This window comes from Cuculus canorus, chromosome 2, assembly GCF_017976375.1.
Source record: "Cuculus canorus isolate bCucCan1 chromosome 2, bCucCan1.pri, whole genome shotgun sequence".
NCBI lineage: Eukaryota > Metazoa > Chordata > Aves > Cuculiformes > Cuculidae > Cuculus > Cuculus canorus.
Window position 1 is genome coordinate 96,217,195 of NC_071402.1, and position 20,779 is coordinate 96,237,973.

A 20,779-nucleotide genomic window follows, 5' to 3' on the forward strand; every position below is an offset into this window, starting at 1 on the left:
CCAGTGGTGGTATATCAATCTATAGAGCAGCATGTGGGTCAGTACCCACGCTGACTTTTTGCCTGCTGCAGTTGAGCTCCTGAACGGATTAGCAACATTCAACAAACACAGCCATTTCCAACGTGAAACAAGGTTCTACATCCTCAAAGAAGTCTGGGTACCTCTTGATTTCAGCTACCTCAAGAAGACAGTGAAGTAAGTAGCACAATTCTGCTACATAGAAGCAGGCAAACAAGTAATGGAAACACACCTTTAGCAGCATATGTCTGTATGATTTAGATTGTCACAGATCTCAGCCGTCTGTTGTCTTTCTGACTCCCCTGGCTGTGTTGAAATCACCACTGTGACAGCCAAGATGAAGTAGCTGAGTGTGTGAGCATTCCTTGTCCTTTCCAGTACACAGCAAAACTACTTAGCTTAAATCACCACTGACGGGAACTAACTTCTTAAACAGGTTTGAACTTGATCCTTGATGAGCACATCTGACTGTGCCCTGGATTGCCTAGTTCAGCTCAAAGCCAGCACATGTACCCTATTATCAGCAGGAGCAGTGCTACATCAGTCAGCAGCTGGTAGACGGGCCCTTGGGGATTTTTATAGCCAAGGCTAGTGCAGCCCTATGGCTGCTTCAATATATTCTCCATGTGCAAAACAGGACGTATCTATGTTGTTATTGCACAATGGGTGTCATTGATAGCAGGAAAGAGACAACGCTTGGGAGCTGGACATACTGTTCAAACATCATTCCAGTTTTTTTTTTTTTTCATACTCTGATTAAGGCTGTTTACTTACATTTGCCATCATGCTGTTGCTGGCTACTTCAAGTGCACAGAGAATACCTGAAATCTGGTTTTATCCTTCTTCAAAGGGTGAATTAAACTGTGTATAAGTACCTGTATTTCTAGAGTCTGTGACATTCTCTTAATGTGGATTCTGGCTGAGCTATATCCAAATGCATTCAGATCTACCCACACCAACAGGTACATTCATAATACCCATCTTTTCAAGCACTACATACATTTTCACTATTAGCCCATTCAGTTCCTCCACTACATTTCCAGGTCATAACCCCACCATTGTCAGCCATACTTAGCCCTTGACTTCCTAGCAGTATTTCTTCAGCAGTGGCAGACAGGGCTGTTAGGCAACCAGGAAATCTAAAACAAAGGAAAACTGTTAAAAGGAGAATCTGGGACAGGCAGAAGAGTGAGTGGAACTAACAGACTAAAGGCCCAATAGGAAAATAAATGAAGGGGCTGGGAATGAGGACGCATCTGCCTTGAGTGCAGACAGCAGCAGCAGCCACCAATACTGATAGGGACAGTGTCTGATCAAGCAGGAGTTTACCTGTTGCAAAAGTACAGCACCACCACAGGGCTAAAGTACTTAGCATCCCACAAAACGATACACAACTAAGCACAAAGACAGAATCTATGACTAACTGAAAGGATTAATTTCCTAAACTTGGATGTTTCTTTTAGGTGCTCAAAGCGTCTCTCACAGGACCTGTTATATATCTACCAGCCCTGTGCCAGTGTCCAAGGTACCTCAGATCTCTACATTTAGGCTACTGAATACTAACCACTGTGTCATGTTTTAATCTTTGACTCCTTGTTCCTCATCCTCAAAGCAGGAAATGAATGGGGAACAACTCCAACCAGCTTGAGGTAGAACAGCTCTGTGAGGACCCAGGTTGTACCTGCAGCCTGCTGATGAATCTAACCAGAACAGTGAGCAGCTCAACTCCCTGCCTGGCTCAACCACATCACCACCTCTAATAGCCCTGCTCCTTGCCACATGTGTTGAATGCAGACTGTTTGCAGCTGACCACTGTCATTTCCCACAATCACAGCTGTAGAACTCAGAAGAAACAGCATAATCAAGCACCAGGCATCCCCCATTACCATAACCATGGGATTGAAGCCTCGCCACAACACAGTCTTTTCCCCCTATCTGTCATGTCTGCTTTTACCGGGTCTCTTTCAGTCACTGCCATTCCTCACTGAATCTCTCAAGTGGCTGTGTCAGGAGTGTCTGAAGAGATGAGATAGAAGAACCTACAGCAAATAAATAAACCAATAAAGCAATAAAAATACAAAGTGAGAGAACAAGGGGGACATGAGCTGTTCGGAGCCTTGAAGGCCAGCCCATAGAGTCACTCAGTCTAGACTCCAGATGTGAACGCAGAGCCTCAGTGAGTGCAATACAGGGCCGCGTAAATATCTCAGCCAGATGTCTCAGGGCCCAAGCTACAAATCCTCACAAATGGTGACAGAGTTGGCTGTTGCTGATCGTGTAGCTCTGCTTCCAAGAGAATCAGTGGTCATTCAGTCAGCAGCAGTTCATTTTTGCTGCCAGATGGGAGGGAAAAGCAGGCTCAGAGTTGCAGTTAGTCTCATAGCAAACTCAGCAGTCAGTGGATGGGCCATGGAGCCCTCTGTGGGTACCGGGGTTAGCTCAAATTAGTAATCTGGGGAAAAAAGCTGAAGAGGTTATCGTAAACATAAAAGCATATGATCCTAAACTACTAAACAGAATAAAGTAACTGGCTGCCATGTTAGGCACCCAAATTCAAATTTAGATCTTCAAGACCCCTCCCATCTGGTTGTCTAACTTTCTACAGATGCTTAATGTTAATGATAGAATTATTTTCATTTCAGTTACCGGAGGTGTGCATTACACTGACTCCAAGGAGCTTGATGCTTGTATCTGCACTTTTACAAACTAAGCATTTCTCTGCCTGACTTTTATGTTCCCAGAACTTGTCTTCTATGTGGGTGCCTTGCAGAAAGCACCTGGAGGGAACATGACTACCTTCCCATCTGTTGCCAGCTGAGTCTGTCTCTTGGGAACCTGGAGATTAGATTCAGCTTCCTCTTCTACTGAGTTAGACCAGAGAACCAAGTCTATATCTCCCAGGAAATGTCTCTAACCACTAGGCTACAGGGTACTTTAAATCAAAGCTTTCCTAGTCTTTTGGATTTATCCCATACTCCATAAAAAAACTAAGTATTTATTGCAGCAGGGGATAGGAGCTGGGGCTCTGCAGTGAAAGTCCTTATATAATCCACCCTGTCACTGGCCCAATTTAGGATATATCAATTTATGACCCAGATTCTCCTCAGCAAGTCACCCAAAATTGGCACTGACTGAATAATTTATGAGATGATTTGTAAGCAAAAGCCCTGAGTTGGGTTACTCTGATTCACATGGATAAATTATGATTTTTTTTTTTTTTTTAAGGCATAAGGCATGAATATGTTTTAGGAACGCCAATAGCTGTCCCAAGAGTTGCAGAAGGATTGTTTCATTCTCCTGTTTTAGAGTGCAAATAGCAAAGTGACTCATAGAGTATAAAAGATAAGCTTTTGAACCAAACAGCCCAGAAAAACTTGACAAAGAGACATGCTACTGTACCAACCTCCTATTCCTGCAGGTGCAGCTACAGCCTGAGGTTGGACGCACAGCAGAGGTATCTAAAAAGGCCATTGTTCCTCTCTCCTTTTCAGACATAGGCTCACAAAGATAACTTGAAGTAAAAAAAAATTAGCATAAATTGCGTTACTTCATACTCACCACAGGCTAAGAGCTCACATATGAGCAGTAGCTGATGCAGGGTGAGTAGTTAAGCTGCTATGGCAAACTGCTTAGGACTGTGAGCCCCAACTCACAACCACTTTTCTCTCACTCCCAAGGTCCTAAGAGAGGTCAGACCTGCCAACATTGGGGTCCCACATTGGTACATTTCCTGTAAAGCTTGTATGGGCTTTGTTTTATACCTGTACCACAGCTAACCCTCAAACCACTGCTAGGATACACTTAGTTCCAAACAAAATTTTCCTGAGCTGCCACATTCAACCCTGGGCATAAATCAGACTTATCTGAACTGACAAGTGTATGGTTTTAAGGTTTTATTTATTTCCCCCCCTATCCTGAACAACATGACCCCCAAAACACAGTACAGAGAGACCTGTGTATGTTCTGGACACATAGATTTTTTTCCTTATTATTCTACACTTTCTCAAGAGAAAAGGCAGAGTATAACAGTCTAAAGAAGAGTTAACTCCAAGATCTAAACAAGTGTATTGAACTATTTATTCAGAGCACATCATGCTGTTCTTCCACCTCTTTGGTAATGAATGCACAGCATCACCGTGGCTGAAAGTTAAAAGGGATATTTCTTCTGGCAGTGCCCTCCAGGTCCCTTAGGCTGGCTTATCCAGCAATTGTGTTGGCAGTTTGGAGCTTTTCCCAAGATCTTCTATGGCCAAGGATGCTACAGGCCATTTTTTAAAATGTCAATGCCCATTGCCGATTAATTTTTGAAAAAAAACCCACCCTAGAATACATTTTTCCTTCTGCTTCATATCAAAAGCACAACTACTTAAAGGTCCTTTCAGAGCAAGTCTTTTCTTTTGGAATGAAATAACATGAAAGAGTTATACTTGTAACCCTACCGAGCATCACTGACTTTCCCATAGCAGGAGACAGAGAGTTTTCCTTGTCTTGCCCTCAGATCTGCATCAGTGTTGCAACCTCTCTTCCAGCACAGGCTCAGAACTCACCTCTGACTCACAAATGCCAGCTTCAGTGGGTGAACAGTTAATAGATAGAAACATAAGTAATCCTTTTCCTCTTGCTGTACAGCTCTCAGAGAGGTGGAACTCATGTAGTAAAAATATAGGTATTAAGATAACTTCTAGGAGAAGGGTACAAAAAACTCCAAAATCTTTATCTCCATCCTTGAAAATATTCCTCCAGCCACAGACCACAGCACGTTCTTGTCTGTGGAAGATTTATTTTGCCATTCATGCAAATGCAGTAGCCATCTGACAGCCTAAAAGCTGCATTCCTTGATGCCTGTGACCATATCAAGTGTTCAGGAAAATATGAGGAACCATTTTCGGGAAAATGGTCCTTCATTTACTCTTTGACTCTCAAAGAATGTTTTGTCTTTCTCTCTGTTTCGTGAAGTGCTGTCAACACTTACAGTGAAGTTTATTGTAAATACACAATAATAACAACTGTGCACATTCATCTCTGATTCAATTCCTATGTAAATTTATGTTAATATGTATGCAGATTAACTCTGGCCTTCTTGTCCTGGAAAGTTGTCAGAACGACACATGGGTTCTGAAAAGGTTGTATACTACTGATCCACAGGTTTTGTATGGTATTCAATAACTTGCAAACCAATAACAAGACACTGTGGATATTTCTCTTCACTTTTGCTGGTTGAATCGGTGGTGTCTTCTAGACAGAGTTACAAAAAAAATCTCTAAACCCAGTCTCTAAATCCATTACCTACCCATTTTTATTTCTATTTCACAACATAATAAGTATTCACAAGGTAGGATCTTCTGAGGAATGAAGTGGTACAAGGGAGTCTTGCTAGTAAGCCTTCAAAAACTGACATACTATCTTCTAGACAGAAAAACAAGATTTCTCCCTGATATTTAGTACCTGCTAAACCAATGCCTAAATTTTATGGATAGTCCTCCTCACTTTTTGTTGTCTAAAGTAGCACACTTTTTAAGAGAGCTCAAAGAGGTCACTTATTTCATTCCTCCTCAGCCTGCCTTTTCTCTGTTTCTTTCATCTGTGTGTGCAGCCAGAGACATTCTGACCGCTCAAGTGACACCAGCAGCGAGGTAACTGGAGTGCTACAGTAGCTGTTCTCTATTTTCCTGCCAGTAGCATTTTGGCTACTACTCTTTCTGGTACTATGCAGTAAACAGAAACTCATCTTTAGTTCGTCCCATCCTGAGTCCCTACAAGGCTCTCAGGCACTTCTTCAATAATCACAATGGGACATAAATTGGGACTTCAAGGGGTACATGTGCTCTTTGAATAGGGATGAATTTCCAGTAATCCAAAAGGGGATGGAGGAATTGCTATCAGAAACAGCAGGCACCACAATTGTTGGCTGGGAAGATACACCGGACAGTAACATTCCAATTGACAGAAAGTATTTATACTCCTGCAGTTCACAGCTGAGGACTTGATCCTGACCTTTGATACACAAAACAGGTTTGCTCTGCAGCTGGAAACTCAGTTGCAGCATTTGTATTTGGAGGGTAAGACTGCGCCCAGAGCTGATAAAGGTGGAAGCAGAGTCATTGGTTCTGAAGTAAGGCAGTGATCTCCTGGCCAAAATCACTTCCACTCTAATAACAATGGACTTAGAAGACCAGTGATTTCGGGGGAAAAAGCCCAACAAAAAAACCACCAAAAACCAAAAAAACCACCCCAAATAAGAACAAAACTGTAGCCCACACAGTGATAAAAAACTTCATTCACACATTTCATTAGGGCCTTCTAGCTGACACTGAGAAAACCCCTTTCTTCTCCAAGCTCTTCCCACTTGACTCTGGTTTAGAGAGTTATTTCACTCTACTTTTTAAATCTTGCTTTATTGAAGGCAATCTTAGCCCCAAAAGGAAAACATGTGAAACAAAAGCAATTAAAGCCTGGGAGGAATCTGTATTTTCTCATTGAAATAGAGCCCCATGTCAGACAGTTTTCCACGTACCTTTTCTAGCGTAGGTTACATTATGGCATCCCATCAGGCTCATTCAAGCCAGGTTGCGGCAGTATTGTGGCTGGGATCCAATGCTGCCTTCCTGCCTGCAGTAGCTGTTGGTGGTGATTTCATCTCAGTCATTTTCTCTCTTTCCACCTCTCATGCAGCTGCCTGCCTGTCTTGATAGGACCAAAGTGTAGCTCGTAGAATCTATATGATAATCTCAAAAATAGTTATTTCTACTGAAAAATGGTTTTAATTCCCCCTCTAAACCTTTGTGGATTGCCAACTGGGGGTGTGAAACCAGCTGGCAAAAGATGCGTTCATTTAAATTTCCTCATTTTCACATACTGCAGCTTCCTGACTTTAAATGGTTCCTCCCCTCTCTAATGAGTGCACCAAGGCCTTGATTAACAGCCCCCACTTTAAACAAAGTTTTGAAGAAGCTTCTTTTCATGGTAACTTCTCGGGAAATGTCTGACAGCCTGCTCAATCCAGGGCAGCCCAATGCCTCTTCTTTCACAGCATGAGCATTTGTCAGAAATACCAGGAGTCAGGTTTGGTGAGGATTTGTATCACTGAGTACTCTGCAAGTAACTTGCACAACTGCGTGGGAAGGAAGCTTGAATGCAGTACTGGTAAAACAGTGAAAAACTAATCTCATCAATGTTTTCAAAATGTAAAGCCTTGGAACGGACTCTGCTTTACTTATTTAACTCCTTCAATCCTTTTCTTTAAAATACATTTTTATTTACTTTATTTGATCTTGCCTTCAGTACACTGCTAATTTTTTTAGTCTCAGTACGATTTTAGAGAAGTGACTAGGCAATGTGGGAGAAAAGCCTGATATGCTTTTTGACAGTTAATCACAGAGGAGGTAAAGGCTACCTCTCGTGAAAAAGTCCTTCAAGCCAGGTATAGCCATCTGGGTCAGAGTCTTTAAATGATTGAATAATGATTTAGGATCTAAATATTGAAATCAATGGCATTATCCATGGAGAAGTACTACTTGCTTGCAGACCCTGGCTTTTCACAGAATCACAGAATCACAAGGTTGGAAAGGACCCATTGGATCATCAAGTCCAACCATTCCTAACACTCCCTGAACCATGTCCCTCAGCACTTCATCCACCCGTTCCTTAAACACCTCCAGGGAAGGCGACTCGACCACCTCCCTGGGCAGCCTGTTCCAGTACCCAATGACTCTTACTGTGAAGAATTTTTTTCTGATATCCAACCTGAACCTCCCCTGACGGAGCTTCAGGCCATTCCCCCTTGTCCTGTCCCCTGTCACTTGGGAGAAGAGGCCAGCTCCCTCCTCTCCACAACCTCCTTTCAGGTAGTTGCAGAGAGTAATAAGCTCTCCCCTCAGCCTCCTCTTCTCCAGGCTAAACAACCCCAGCTCTCTCAGCTGCTCCTCGTAAGACTTGTTCTCCAGCCCCTTCACCAGCTTTGTTGCTCTTCTCTGGACACGCTCCAGAGCCTCAACATCCTTCTTGTGGTGAGGGGTCCAGAACTGAACACAGTATTCGAGGTGCGGTCTCACCAGTGCCGAGTACAGAGGGAGAATAACCTCCCTGGACCTGCTGGTGACCCCATTTCTGATACAAGCCAAGATGCCGTTGGCCTTCTTGGCCACCTGGGCACACTGCTGGCTCATGTTCAGTCGGCTGTCAACCAGCACTCCCAGGTCCTTCTCTTCCGTGCAGCTCTCCAGCCACTCTTCCCCCAGTCTGTAGCGCTGCATAGGGTTGTTGTGCCCCAAGTGCAGGACCCGGCATTTGGTCTTGTTAAACCTCATGCCATTGGTCTCGGCCCAGCAGTCCAGCCTGTTCAGATCCCTTTGCAGAGCCTCCCTACCCTCCAGCAGATCCACACTTCCTCCCAGCTTAGTGTCATCTGCAAACTTGCTGACGGTGCACTCAATGCCTTCATCCAGGTCATTGATAAAGACATTGAACAGAGCTGGACCCAGTACTGAGCCCTGAGGAACTCCACTTGTGACTGGCCTCCAGCTGGAGTTAACTGCATTTAGCACCACTCTCTGGGCCCGGCCATCCAACCAGTTTTCAACCCAGGAGAGTGTGCGCCCATCCAGGCCAGAGGCTGACAGTTTCTGAAGCAGAATGCTGTGAGAAACTGTGTCAAAGGCTTTTCAGACACTTCCAGCTGCTTGCTGTGTGGAAGTCTTTAATAGACAGTGGATGAGGGCCTTAACCATTACTAAGCCCTTGAATCTGGACCTGCAGAGATTTTAAACAGGGTCTACAAGCAAATTTGCTTGAAAAGGACTGCATTATACATCCTCCCTGGTCACAGACCAAGATGCTGCCACTTTGTGACCTTGCTTCCTTTTCACTGATTTCACAGGAGAAACGCAAGGTCCTTTCAGTGCAAGCACTGCTAACAGTACTTGAAGTTATGTCAGAATTGCAGTTAATATGGTGGCTGCTGTGTAGCAGAGGCTAGTACTTAAAAACTATCTATGAACCAACAGTAGCTGTGTCAACACAAAGCTCAGCAAACCTACATGAAAAGGTATGGCTAATTAATGTGTGCTGAGTATTGCGTTGCTATAACTTGACTACTACCAGCATTTCAACAAAGTTAAATCTTCCTGAATGTATCTGTTCCAGACAGATGTCACTATGGTTGCCACATGCAGGAAAAATAGAACACTGCTACTGACTTGACAAGCCCAGAGGGCATGACTAAGCTAGAGTTAGACCAGAGTTTTTGCTTAACATTTAAATGAAGTTTTACTTTGGTTATGCTTATTTATGGGTTTTGCTCTTGGCAGTCAGAAAGTTTCATTTGCATTCAGCCAAAGCATGAAAGGAAATACTGGGGCTTGGGGAGGTGAAGGGAAACCGGAGGAGAGGGCGGGTGGGAAACAACCCTAAACAAAAGCCCTCATGAAGTTGATAGTGTCCTCAGACTAGCAAAGCAAGCAAAAGAGAATGAAAAATTCCAGGCACAGAAGCCAGAAGCCACAGCTTTCCAAGGAAAGAATACACTGCATTTCATTTCTGCTCTGCCTACTGATACCATCTACAGAATATCCATCACTGGTTGAAAGAGGGCTGCGTTCATTGTCAATGCATTCCACCACTTTGGTGTCCCAACTTTCATGAGTTTATTAGATGCAGAGACATGGACTTTTCTATGAAACAGAAAAACAATACAAGCTTTTTTGTTGCCTTATGGAAACATTAGGAACTCTATTCCTTTATATATTAATTTCGCTCCTTTTATTCCTTCAGCTATCAACAACTACTCTAAGTTAAAGCAAACTGTGGCACATATCTATACCTACGCACACAGAGGTATATATACAGACACACAAATATATACATACATACATATACATAAACACACACAAAGCCCAACAGTGAATAGAATTTACAGAAAAGCAAGGAAAAAACTAGCGTATTCAGAAACAGGAGAAAGCTAATACTCCATTGTGAAGTATTACAGCTTAGATATCAGATCTTTCACTTGTTCTTCTTCCTCTGCTATAATTCTGTTTCTATGATTAGAATGTTTTCTTGCATACCTATCCTTCAGGAAGATATCCTTTTGGAAAATCCCACTGAACTGTGATACTCACAGAAAATGATCTGAGTAGTTTGTATAGAGGAAAAGAATAACTTCAGAATCAAGTGACTGAAAAGAGCAAAGCTAAAGTAGAGCTTAGATTAAAGCACATTCAGTGAAGAGTGATACATAGCTATGGAGCTGTTGTATTTGAAAAGGAGCTGAAGAGGACAAATAAGCTCAAGCTAAGAGTGTCAGAATGGCAACTCAGTAAAGTCATTGTACATATTCCCACCGACTACGAGGAGATTTGCTTCTGTGATATAGTTTCTTATCATGTAATACCTCCTTCCATACATATTTGCTTCTAATAGCAATGTGGATGCAAACCACTCAAGGGAAAGGTAGGACTGGCAAACCAAAGTGTGCTTGAAACCTGATTTAACAGGATTCCATTAGAGTTGGTGTCAGCTCTGCCATCTCTAAGACTTAAGAAGATGGTAGATGTCTATTGATCTTGGAAGATTCTCTATCTTTTGTATTAAGAATGGGCTTGTTTTTCTTGCAACACCAAAAAAAATGACATGTCATAAGATCCTCCTCAGAAAAACCATTTTGTATCAGAAGATCTCACGGTCTTTCCTATCAGACACTTTATTCTCAGAGGAGCCTCACTTTCTGCAAGTCCTTTGTAGTCCAGCTGGATCTTATTGCATAATTAGGCACATAAGCCAGGAGGTAGTCTTGAGCATGGTTATTTTACAATGTAAGATCAAAATGTTATTCTTCCATTCAAAAGATCTGGTGCCATTTGTTGTAATACCTTCATGAGAGGGATTAGATATAGTATTGATTATTCATTATTACCTTTAAAGAGGTCAGTATGCTTCTGGAATTCAGAAGACTTCTGGCAATCTGAAGAGACATAAAGCTTCAGGGTTTGATGACTCATCTTGACCTGAAGCTTTGAAATATCACCTGCTGTCTGGATTGTTCCTGCTTGCTGCCTGGGATTTCAAAGTCTCTCTCTGTCTCTCTCTTCCTCCCCCCCCAGGGTATCAGTGTTACAGAAATTGCCAGATCAAGAGAAGCAAAAATGCAAAAGAAAACAAAAGTGAGAAGATGATGAGTTGGGAGACCAGCTGGTATACATCTGCTTTGCTAAGCTTGCATTGAAAATGAGTATCATTATTCTTGTTCTGCATGCATCCTACTGCATTTAGTAGTTGTATCACCTAGAAGAGGCAACAGGCATATCCTGTGGCTTGCTCAAATGTTTTCAACATGGGTTAACTAACTGTTCAATATCCTAACACAGGGAGTTTTTCAACCTTTCGGTGCCAAGTTGATCTTCAGGCATGTTCAAATGGAGGAATGCTTAGTGGAGACTGGGGGTATTATTTTGTGGAGACTTTGACGAAATTTAACACGCTATCTTTATTGACTTAAGGAAAAAATCAATGTCATATTAATCTAGGCACTATATTAAAAGTTTCCATTTTCAACAACATTGCCTGTATGTTGTAGAATAAGCCTCTAAGCGTGCTTTTTGGCAGATGGTTAAATATTTAAGTAGTTGGCCACAGATTTTAAAAAATTGAGATAATTAGAAGACTTGAAGCAGTTAATATTTATTAGTCACTAAGAATTTGACAGATTGGATGTTTTCCTACCCACACATTCTCTTGCAGAAAAAAATAAAGCCCTTATCTTTCATTGTATACAAAGCAAGCTTTTATATGAAGCAGAAGTAGATGGTATGGACTTCCCAGGTTTCTCGCTATGAGACACTGAGATTAGTAGCTACAATTTAATTCAAGAATAGGCCGGAAAACAACATGCAAATGATGAGGTCTCTGTGAAACTGCACAGTGTTCACCCTGGAAAGAGCTGAGGACTGAAATCTAGGACTGACTATTCTGCATCACTTCAGCCTTTTGGTGTCTCTAGCAAGGTTGCAGGGCTACTCCAGTGATTTGATTTATGCAATAACCCATTTTCTATTAGCTTTACCTCTTCCGTTGGCCTTCCTTGCAGGAGAGGAGATGAACAGAGTACCAGTCTTGTGGTGCACCAGAACCACATAGGAGAAGACTCCCTAAATAGTGCATTAAACTGGCAGGCAGAAGGCCAAGAACTGAGAGGTTACAAAGGCTAACCTAGGGGCTAGTTTCACCAGACATGTCCTCTTTTATCTGTCATGAAATCTGACTGAAAAGAAGCATTGGGACATTTGCCTAGGCTTGCTGGCTGCCCCACAGACAGGTCTGAACAAGAGCAGTAACAGGCTTTTGACTAGGCTGCAGTGCCCAGCTATGTTGAACACACCAAGGACCACAGCTCAGGACTTCCTCTGCCAAGTCAGGCCAGTCCAACTGCACGGAGAATATAGCCAACCCACACAGACAGCAGGTTGGATGAGCTCAGGATGGACATGTGGGCATCTGCACAGCATGTACATGGTTGGTCTAATGTGTTATCCATCTGTCAGACTGTCAATACATGCAAATGTTCAAGCAGTATCTGTGTGCAGACAAAGCCTGTGCAATAGATGTACATGGTACTAACGTATAATAGAGGAGCCACTTGAAATCATTATCTTCTTTCATAAGACTGAAACTGACTTTGTCAGTGATTCATGAAAAGCATGAAAGTAGCATCAGTGTTATGCTACATAGCTGACTAGCTAGGATGAGATACTTATCCATTATATCTCACCTCTCTTTCTTAATAGCACCACTGAACGGTCAGTACGTGCCCCAGTTTGAAATCCCTTGGGTTCCTTTACATTCAAAGGCAAATTGAAAGTAAGATAAACCCAAACAAGGCATCTTACTGACACCATTTGCATGTACCCACATGCAGCATTAAAAAGAATGGGTGCATAAGATTAACTGTGGCAGGCAGGAGAATGAGCAGAAAGAATTTTCGTCAGCGTCTACACAGCAAGGCCAATGACAGACGGCAGTATATTATATATCTACTATAATTCTTACCTGATAAAAACTAGTAGGACAAGATCAACTGCTCTGGCGAGCTGAAACTGATCTGGAGTCACCCCAGCACTGCCCTCAAGGGAACCCAAGAGAGGAACTGGAAAGCAGCTGCAGATATTAACCTATGCTGATGCAAGGTTTCTCTCTAAGCGGATGGTACCTGGAGCAGAGCGACCCCCTGGCTAGACTCTCCCTTACTGTCGTCAGAAGAGATGAACTGCTAAACCCATTGAGGTAGTTTTTCTTTATCCTCCAAAAATCTTTAGGGTCATCCCTATCATTTACAAAAAGATGGCATATTTTTTCATTTTTCAGCATTTTTTCTTTATTAATATTATTTTTGAGATATTTTTCCCAGTGCCTTCTTTTCAGACAATAGTAATTCATGCTTTATTTATCTCATTACTATACTGAGACTTTGGAGGACTGAAAAATGGGTAGGCTTATGAGGTACAACAAAAGCAAAACCTGTTTTAAATGAACCAAGACTTAGAATTTTCAAGCTTTCATAGGCTTTCTTTGAATGAAAAAAGCATGTTGGAGAAAGTCTGTTAAAGTTTCAGTATCTTTCCTACTCAAGGAGGGATCACAATCCTCAGCCCTAGAAGCTCCAGCAAGATTCACTGCAAACCAGAAGACGAGACAAGAATGGAAGCTAACAATAAAAAAGAAGCTGCAACCTTTTAAAAAACAAATATCACAGGATTCCTTTACACAACATAAAGAAACAAAACGGAAATGAACCCACATTGTTTCCTTTTCAAGTACCCAGAAGAAAAATCTGCACCTTAAAAAGGTTTGACCTCAATATAGGCCATAATGTAAAAATGTAGGGGTCTTGGAAACTTGTACATTTCCTGGACTGAGGCCCAGATTTTGTAATAGATCTTGCCTGTTACTATTTTTCTTTCTTCTTCCAGTGGAGAGGAGTCTCTTTTGAAGAAATGTGTTTTCTAGGCACTTTGACACACCAGAGTTGGGTCCTGTTTAAATACTTCAAGTTTGTTAAATACACATATAGTTGCAGCATTTTCTGGGTATGAGCCAATATTGTCTGCCTGGATCCAGTTCTTACTATCAGTTTGTTGGAAAGGCTAGACAGAGTGGTCTTTACCTGAACACGTAGAGTATACTGTAGGTCAGAGAGATAGTATTAAGGCAGACAATTTGTACCTATATTTTCTTCACCACAGTTTAATGAGCGGCACCTGAAAGAATTTATGCCCATATTGAAATCTTCTGCCTAAGTGAGAAGAGGACTTCTAGTACACACTGGGAGTGCATCACCTATGCTTGGAAAATTAATTATTTCCGCCCTTACTTCACTTAAGGAAACCTGTCAACAATTTGATGCAATTACTAAGAGTACTCTTTCAGGGGCCATTTTGCTGGGCTAGACACAATGTGCTTTTGCACGTTTTTTTTCTCTTCTGTTCCTAATGCTTTCCGGGCTGACCTGAAACTGTGGCGACAAACTTTTCAAGCCTACCATAAGAAGCTCAGGGACTGTCAGTACATCTCTTTGCTTATTCTTTTTGGTATCTAGAGGACATGTATGCAAATGCTTTCCTGTATGCAATCTCAAACCAGTGGACTGAAGGCATCAGAGAAAACAAGAGACAGAGACTGATTAATGTTTTTTTTCCTCCAGATATACCTCTAAAATCAGCTAGAAGGGGGCCAGACATACAATAAGTCATATTTCCTAGCCCCACTAAAATTAATTCCTACCATATCTTATCAAAAAATTGGCCATGAGAGAAATTTTTCCTTACTGGGACATGCATAAGTCACTCTAACTTTTGTGGCTGTAAAATGAAAGCAATTCCTTCCCCACCTTCCAATGTTTGCTCAGGTGCAGTTTGATTTCCACATGAACTGATTCAGGAGAACCTGCCTAAACCAGCAAGCCAACAGGAGTCACCAACCAATTTGCACTGAGTGTAAACAAAGTCCTCATCCTGAAAGACTTTGTTATGTAAAAGTACACTACATAAAACCATCTTTACATTTGTGACTTATTGTAAGTCCTTAGGTGATTTACCTTTAAGGATGACTACACCTTTAATCAATCAGCAAGGCATGCAGTATGTAAAGTTCATGCTAGCTTGAGTGGCAGTAGACTGTGTTTTTCCCCTGGTGAACAACCCCCTTATAGCCCGTGAGCTGGTGAGGTTATGCAGCCTGCCTATTAGGACTGCTCTCAGTCACATGCCTGACTGCACTCTCAAGTCTCAAGGCCACGAGTAAACTTTAAAGGAGCTTTGCCAATTAAATGTAAGCAGAAAACAAAGACTGTATTTTTAACCAAAGCAAATGTGATCAGAAATGTCCTCGTGATGCTGGTACTGATAATTATTCCTATTATTTTGCTTTCAATAAAGATGGCTTTTAATTGAATATGAATATCAAAATGTGTCATGAACATAAAGCCATCTAAAAACTAGAGTTGATCAAATTGTCCACTGATGATTTGAAATAAATTAAATGCTTTTCACTAGTGGTGAAAACTAAGCCTAATTTCAAAAGACAATAAAGAATTTCTAAGTCAAATGATTTATAGTCTTGTTTTGTGGATTTTACAAGGGAAAAAAAAAAAGCCTAGATGGCATGCATTATCTACAAGAGGCAAAGACAAAACATTGCAGAAAGGTTGTGCCAGATGAATTCCAGTAAACCTGTTATATCATATCACAGTCCAACTAGATTACAGTAGGTTGCAGAAAACATATTTGAGGAATGACATAGGGAATTTTATAGAATGTACGTGGATTCATTATTGTACTCTCTCAATTTTAAATTTAATTGATTCAGTCCTCAGTTCAGATAAAATAATGTTCCGGCTTCAGTGTTTAACTGTTCTGCTGGACTAGGACTCTGCCTACAATGAATCTAAGTGCACAGACTCCAAAGAGGTTTTCTGGACTTAAAAATGTCAACATTTTCAATCCCTTTATCTTGTTTTCCTTTTCAATATTAAAAGCAAGTGGTGACCATACCACTGGGAAGCTTCTCTCTAGTGCTATGAGCATCTTGGTTCTAATCTTGTCCAGCTATGAGACAGCTAAAAGCTATGACAGGGTAGAAGGTCATCTGTTTGCGAAAGCCATTCCAGAACTTCTAGCATACTCTGAGAAGCATAATACCAGGAAAAGCAAGAAGCATATAAAAAAATTCAGGGGGTCCAAAATAGATGCTAGGTTGCTTGCTACACTGCATCAACAGATTTCTTGGAAACAGATCTTGTAGAAATATATTGAATTCATTTCTCTTGGGGCCTCCTAACACCCTCCTGAAAGTCTCAGGTACATGCTGAACAAAAGGGAGAACTAAGCATTTTGACTTAAAAAGCCCTTTGATCAGATGAATTCATGTTTAAAAGATAAGCGAGAACGTGACCATTCCAAAGGGATCCCTTTAATTTCTATCATGATTCCCATAATTCAATAGCTAACAATTATGCATTTCAAAGTCATCTGAAAGAACCAATAAAGACTGATTGATTACTTCATCTGTATACATCACTATGAGACACTACCACTCGATGCTGCCAAAGCCAGTTCCATGCCAGCCCTTGATCTAAAATTAGACTAAGGACGTGGAAGTGTTCTTTCCTCTACAATGATCACCTAAACACAAACGAGCCAACAGAGGCTGAGAGTCTGCAAATCAGCCAGTACTAATGGGTGATTATCGATGACAAAACCTCATGACCTCAAGACCAGGTCCCTCAGGACTCTCCTGAGGGAGACACAAATTTCAGCACCCAGTAAGCATGGTCCTCAAATTTTCAGTTAGGGATGTGTCTGGAATTTTACTCGGAGAAGGTAACAAGGCAGAGAAGACAGACATTCAGTGCAACAGCTTGAAGTAATGAGAGTGGTTCTGGTTTCCCAGAACCTAATCGGCCATAACAGAAGTAGAAAGTACTTTGCACTGGCTTAATCTCCTCACAGTTATTTTTGCAAGGAAGAACAGAGATCTCACAGTCTCAGTTCTGCAGTTTTGTCCAGCCTGAACAGTGTGGAATATTTCAGCCCTGTATCTGGGCAGAGGTAGCACCAATTAGCTGAGCTTCTCATTTCTCAGAAACATGCATGCCATTTCACAGATACTGAGTGGAGGTCAAGGAAATGCCTTTTGGCTCTGACTTCCCCAGACAGTTTTAGCACTTCTTCACACTCATCTGATTGCACTTGGATTTGAGCACTTGCTTAAAGTCAAGAATCTTTTTGCTGCTCCGTGGAAGACAATGCCTTCAATACAATCGTGAACTAACACAAATATAGGTGAGAGCTAAACTTCCATCGCAGCTGTTCCATCTGGGACCACCTGTGAGAACTTATACTAAGCAAAGGATTGTCCTCATCTAACTCCACAGCTGCTCAGACTGCTATTACCTTTAAAGAGAAGATGGGTTTTATGTGTGTATGTAGGAACTTAAGCCTCATGTTATTTTCTGTGCATACTTCACATGCACACAGCATGCATACACCTAGATCCATGAGTATATATGCGCATGCAGATAAACAGATAATTTGGAATTATTTCAAAGCAAGTGAAACATTTTTCTTTTCCTTCTAGTTGTTTCGCAACAATTTGGCCTTGGGATTTTCCAGGGATCTGTATGTATGAGTGACATACTTGTCTGTTTTTACAGCTCCTGCCTTATGTCAATTTAAGCATCATTCCTACACCTGGAGGAGTTCAACAAACATCAGATCACAGGTGTCACCCTCCATTGGTTGAAGGCTGGCTCCAGAGAGTCTAGCCAATATCTGCTTTGGCTATTAACAGCCTTGGAGAGGCCAAGCTCAGTGTGTGTGGGGAAGCCAGGGGAGAACAAGGTGGAAGGAAAATGAAGGGGGTGGGGGGACAGTGTTACATGTATGTGCATGTGCATTTGCTGCTGCTTTAACTTTCCATCCATTTAAGAGTTTAAATACTAGTCAAGCACTTAAAATAACATTAGGACACATTCCAGCTTTCTCTGCCAGTCAGAGGGAAAAAATGTTTGAAACCCTGCATCTCAGCACCCCGAGGGCTTTATGATTTGTTAGGTTTAGTAGTTCAGAGGATTAAAAAGACAGAAATATTAGTAGAAAAAGAAGAGGAAAAAGTCAATGTATTCATTGAAGCAAATCTAATGGGTTGCTGGGCCAGAGAAGAAAAGGTTCTACTACCTGACTGAGTCTTATTTATATTTCTTGCTTCACAATAAAAAATAATTTTCTAGACATCCTCCCCCCGGTTTTTTTTTCTTTTTTGCTACGCTAGTCACATTTCCTAAATCCTTTATCAACGGCTGCTCTGCATATGAATGGGCTGTAATTGAACTGTCACATTCATGAAGGTCAGTAACCTTTCATTAGGAAGAATGTGTCTTTCTTGATAAATTGGAAAGTCCCTGAGGATTTGAAAGCATTTTTTTTTTATTTCATTCTTTCAAATACACCTTAAAAATCTAACACAGATCTTTCTCTCATTCTCTTTTCATAGCACTCTGACAAACCCCTCGTCTTTGTCTTTGTCATAGGCAGTTCCATGCAAAATATTCAATCATAAGCTTTCACTGTGACCTTCTTAATAGGAAAAAAGGAAAGCATAAGCCCCCCACCCTCAACTCTCACTTTGAATTGCAGATAGCTGATACTTCTGCTTAAAAAACAATAAATCAAAACCTTGAGATTAGAATTTTTGCCATGTTCTTGCTTCTTCAGATTGACTTGAGTATCTACAGATAAGTGACCTAGGTCAAATTCTGTTGGCGCCAGTATACCTGTCTTTTTGGTGTATCCATTTGTCTCCAGAGATGGACAGAGAAACACCTCAAATGATGACAGTCTGTATGTGAAAAACAAATTGTGGGAGAGAAATGTGCTTAAAAAAACTACTTAGTACTGCAGACAGCTTTCAATCCCTGCCACAGGTTAGCTCCATACAACTCAGTCTTCCCTATCTAAGGAAAATAAGCCCTTCAGAGGAATGTTTTTGCACCTTGATCTGCACCCTGACACAGCTGGGTCTTTAAAAGAAGCTTTGTGGCTGCCAAACTCATAGCCACTGCCAGAAGCTCAATTCCTCCTCCAGATTTCAATCATAAAGCATGCAGCAGGCTGCATGAAATGTCTTGAGCTTCCCACCCTTACTAGTGCAAAGGTGCCTTCAGAAGTCTTAAAAATACTACCAAGGCTGCTCATCACAGGGGCAGAAGCCATCTGTTCTGATAAATCCCAAGACTAGACCATGTTCTAGATAAGTAAGCCTAGGGCCTCATCTTCAATCAGTTTACTGGCATGATGTCAAGGGGTCAGAAAAAAAGGCAGCTTGGTGACAAAGTCAGTCATTAACAGTATGGAAACTCTGGGATGGAAAAGGAGACACTTAAATGGAAGCAAGCATCTGGACTTCTGTGTTAGCTAGTAAAATACTTCAAGAGGTAACATGAATTATAAGTTCTCCAGAGGTGTCAGAAGACAGTCCTTTTATCGTCAGCACACAACAAAATTGTGGTGATTGAAGATTCACCACTGTAAGAGGAAAAAGGTATAATTGCAAAGCAGCTGGAGTCCTTTAACGATGCAGGCCACACTGGAAGCATTTCAGCTGGAAGGATGAAAGAAGCAAAACATTTCTTCGGGGTTTTTTTGCAGGAATGGTTAAAGAATGAACACTTTCACTAATTAGGTTTAACTCACTTTTCTCAAGCCCTCTCTCAGCTAGTGGACTTCTATCAAGTTTAAATGCCCAGCTTTGAATGGGACTCCTTTAATGCAGTGCCACAATATGGAACTTATAGTACTAAGGTAAGCCATAAAAAAGACTCTCCCAAAGCTGAAAAAGGAAGGTGCTACCTGACTTCCATACTAGCATCCTTCTCCAGCAGCAAGAGTATGTTTGAATTTGTATGGAGAGGATCTTTATTTAAAACTTATATGTCCTCTTACGCTCCAGTTCTACTACCACTCTCTAGACTCAGAGTTCATTGTGGAGGCTACCCAGCTAAGCCTGGAAGCATAAGTCAGTCTAGATCATCATTATAAGACTCTCTGCCACTGGTGAACTGCAGGTACACATGATAACAGTGTAAAGAAAAAGACAATCCTTTATCAGTGGCTAAAAGTATGCAACAAACAGTACCTGGGACACTAAAACAACAGAAAGGCCATCACTTTCAGTGCCACGTTCAGGCTGCCCAGTGTAAGACCCTAACTTAGAAAACTCCTCTACGATAGCATCTAAGGTCAATAAGCAAGAAGTGATTCAGAGTCCTACCTTTTGTTAGCAGCAGTCATACTGCATCAAGTAAGCAGGACTGACTTCTCTATATGCTTTACATGGGTACCAAGATGACTTTTTATTCCACTGACTACACAGGAAACCAAGGTCTAGCAACTTGGCATAATGGGTGGTCAGAATTGCTCACTAGACTCTTGACCTGACATGCTGTCATTGCTCCCATGTTTCATAGCAGGTAACGGGAATACAGCTCACAGTTTCTAGCTCTCAGCATGATCCTTGCTCCATGGAATAAATAGATGCATTCTTGTGTGTTGTTTTCAGCTGCACATCTAGAGATGACTATGTTTTGGGCCCTGTTTTGGAGGCAAGATCTTGGACTGCTTTACTAAGGAGAGACAAGTATGCAAAGATAAAAAGCAAACGTAAACTTTTAGTATAAAGCACAGTTTATAGACCAGTTTTCCCAAGAGTTAATTTGGAG

At 41.5% G+C, this 20,779-nt stretch overlaps 1 long non-coding RNA gene across 2 annotated transcripts in view; it reads left to right on the forward strand.

Moving 5' to 3' along the window:
- Positions 1 to 17,858, forward strand: part of LOC128851343 (uncharacterized) — a 33,535-nt gene extending 15,677 nt beyond the window's left edge. The window contains exons 3-4 of one of the 2 annotated variants that reach the window (XR_008448697.1): positions 1,482 to 1,543; positions 11,115 to 17,858. This is a non-coding gene — a long non-coding RNA (uncharacterized LOC128851343). The remainder of the gene's footprint in view (positions 1 to 1,481; positions 1,544 to 11,114) is intronic. The other variant, XR_008448696.1, reaches the window with a different exon arrangement.
- The last annotated feature ends 2,921 nt before the right edge of the window (positions 17,859 to 20,779 follow it).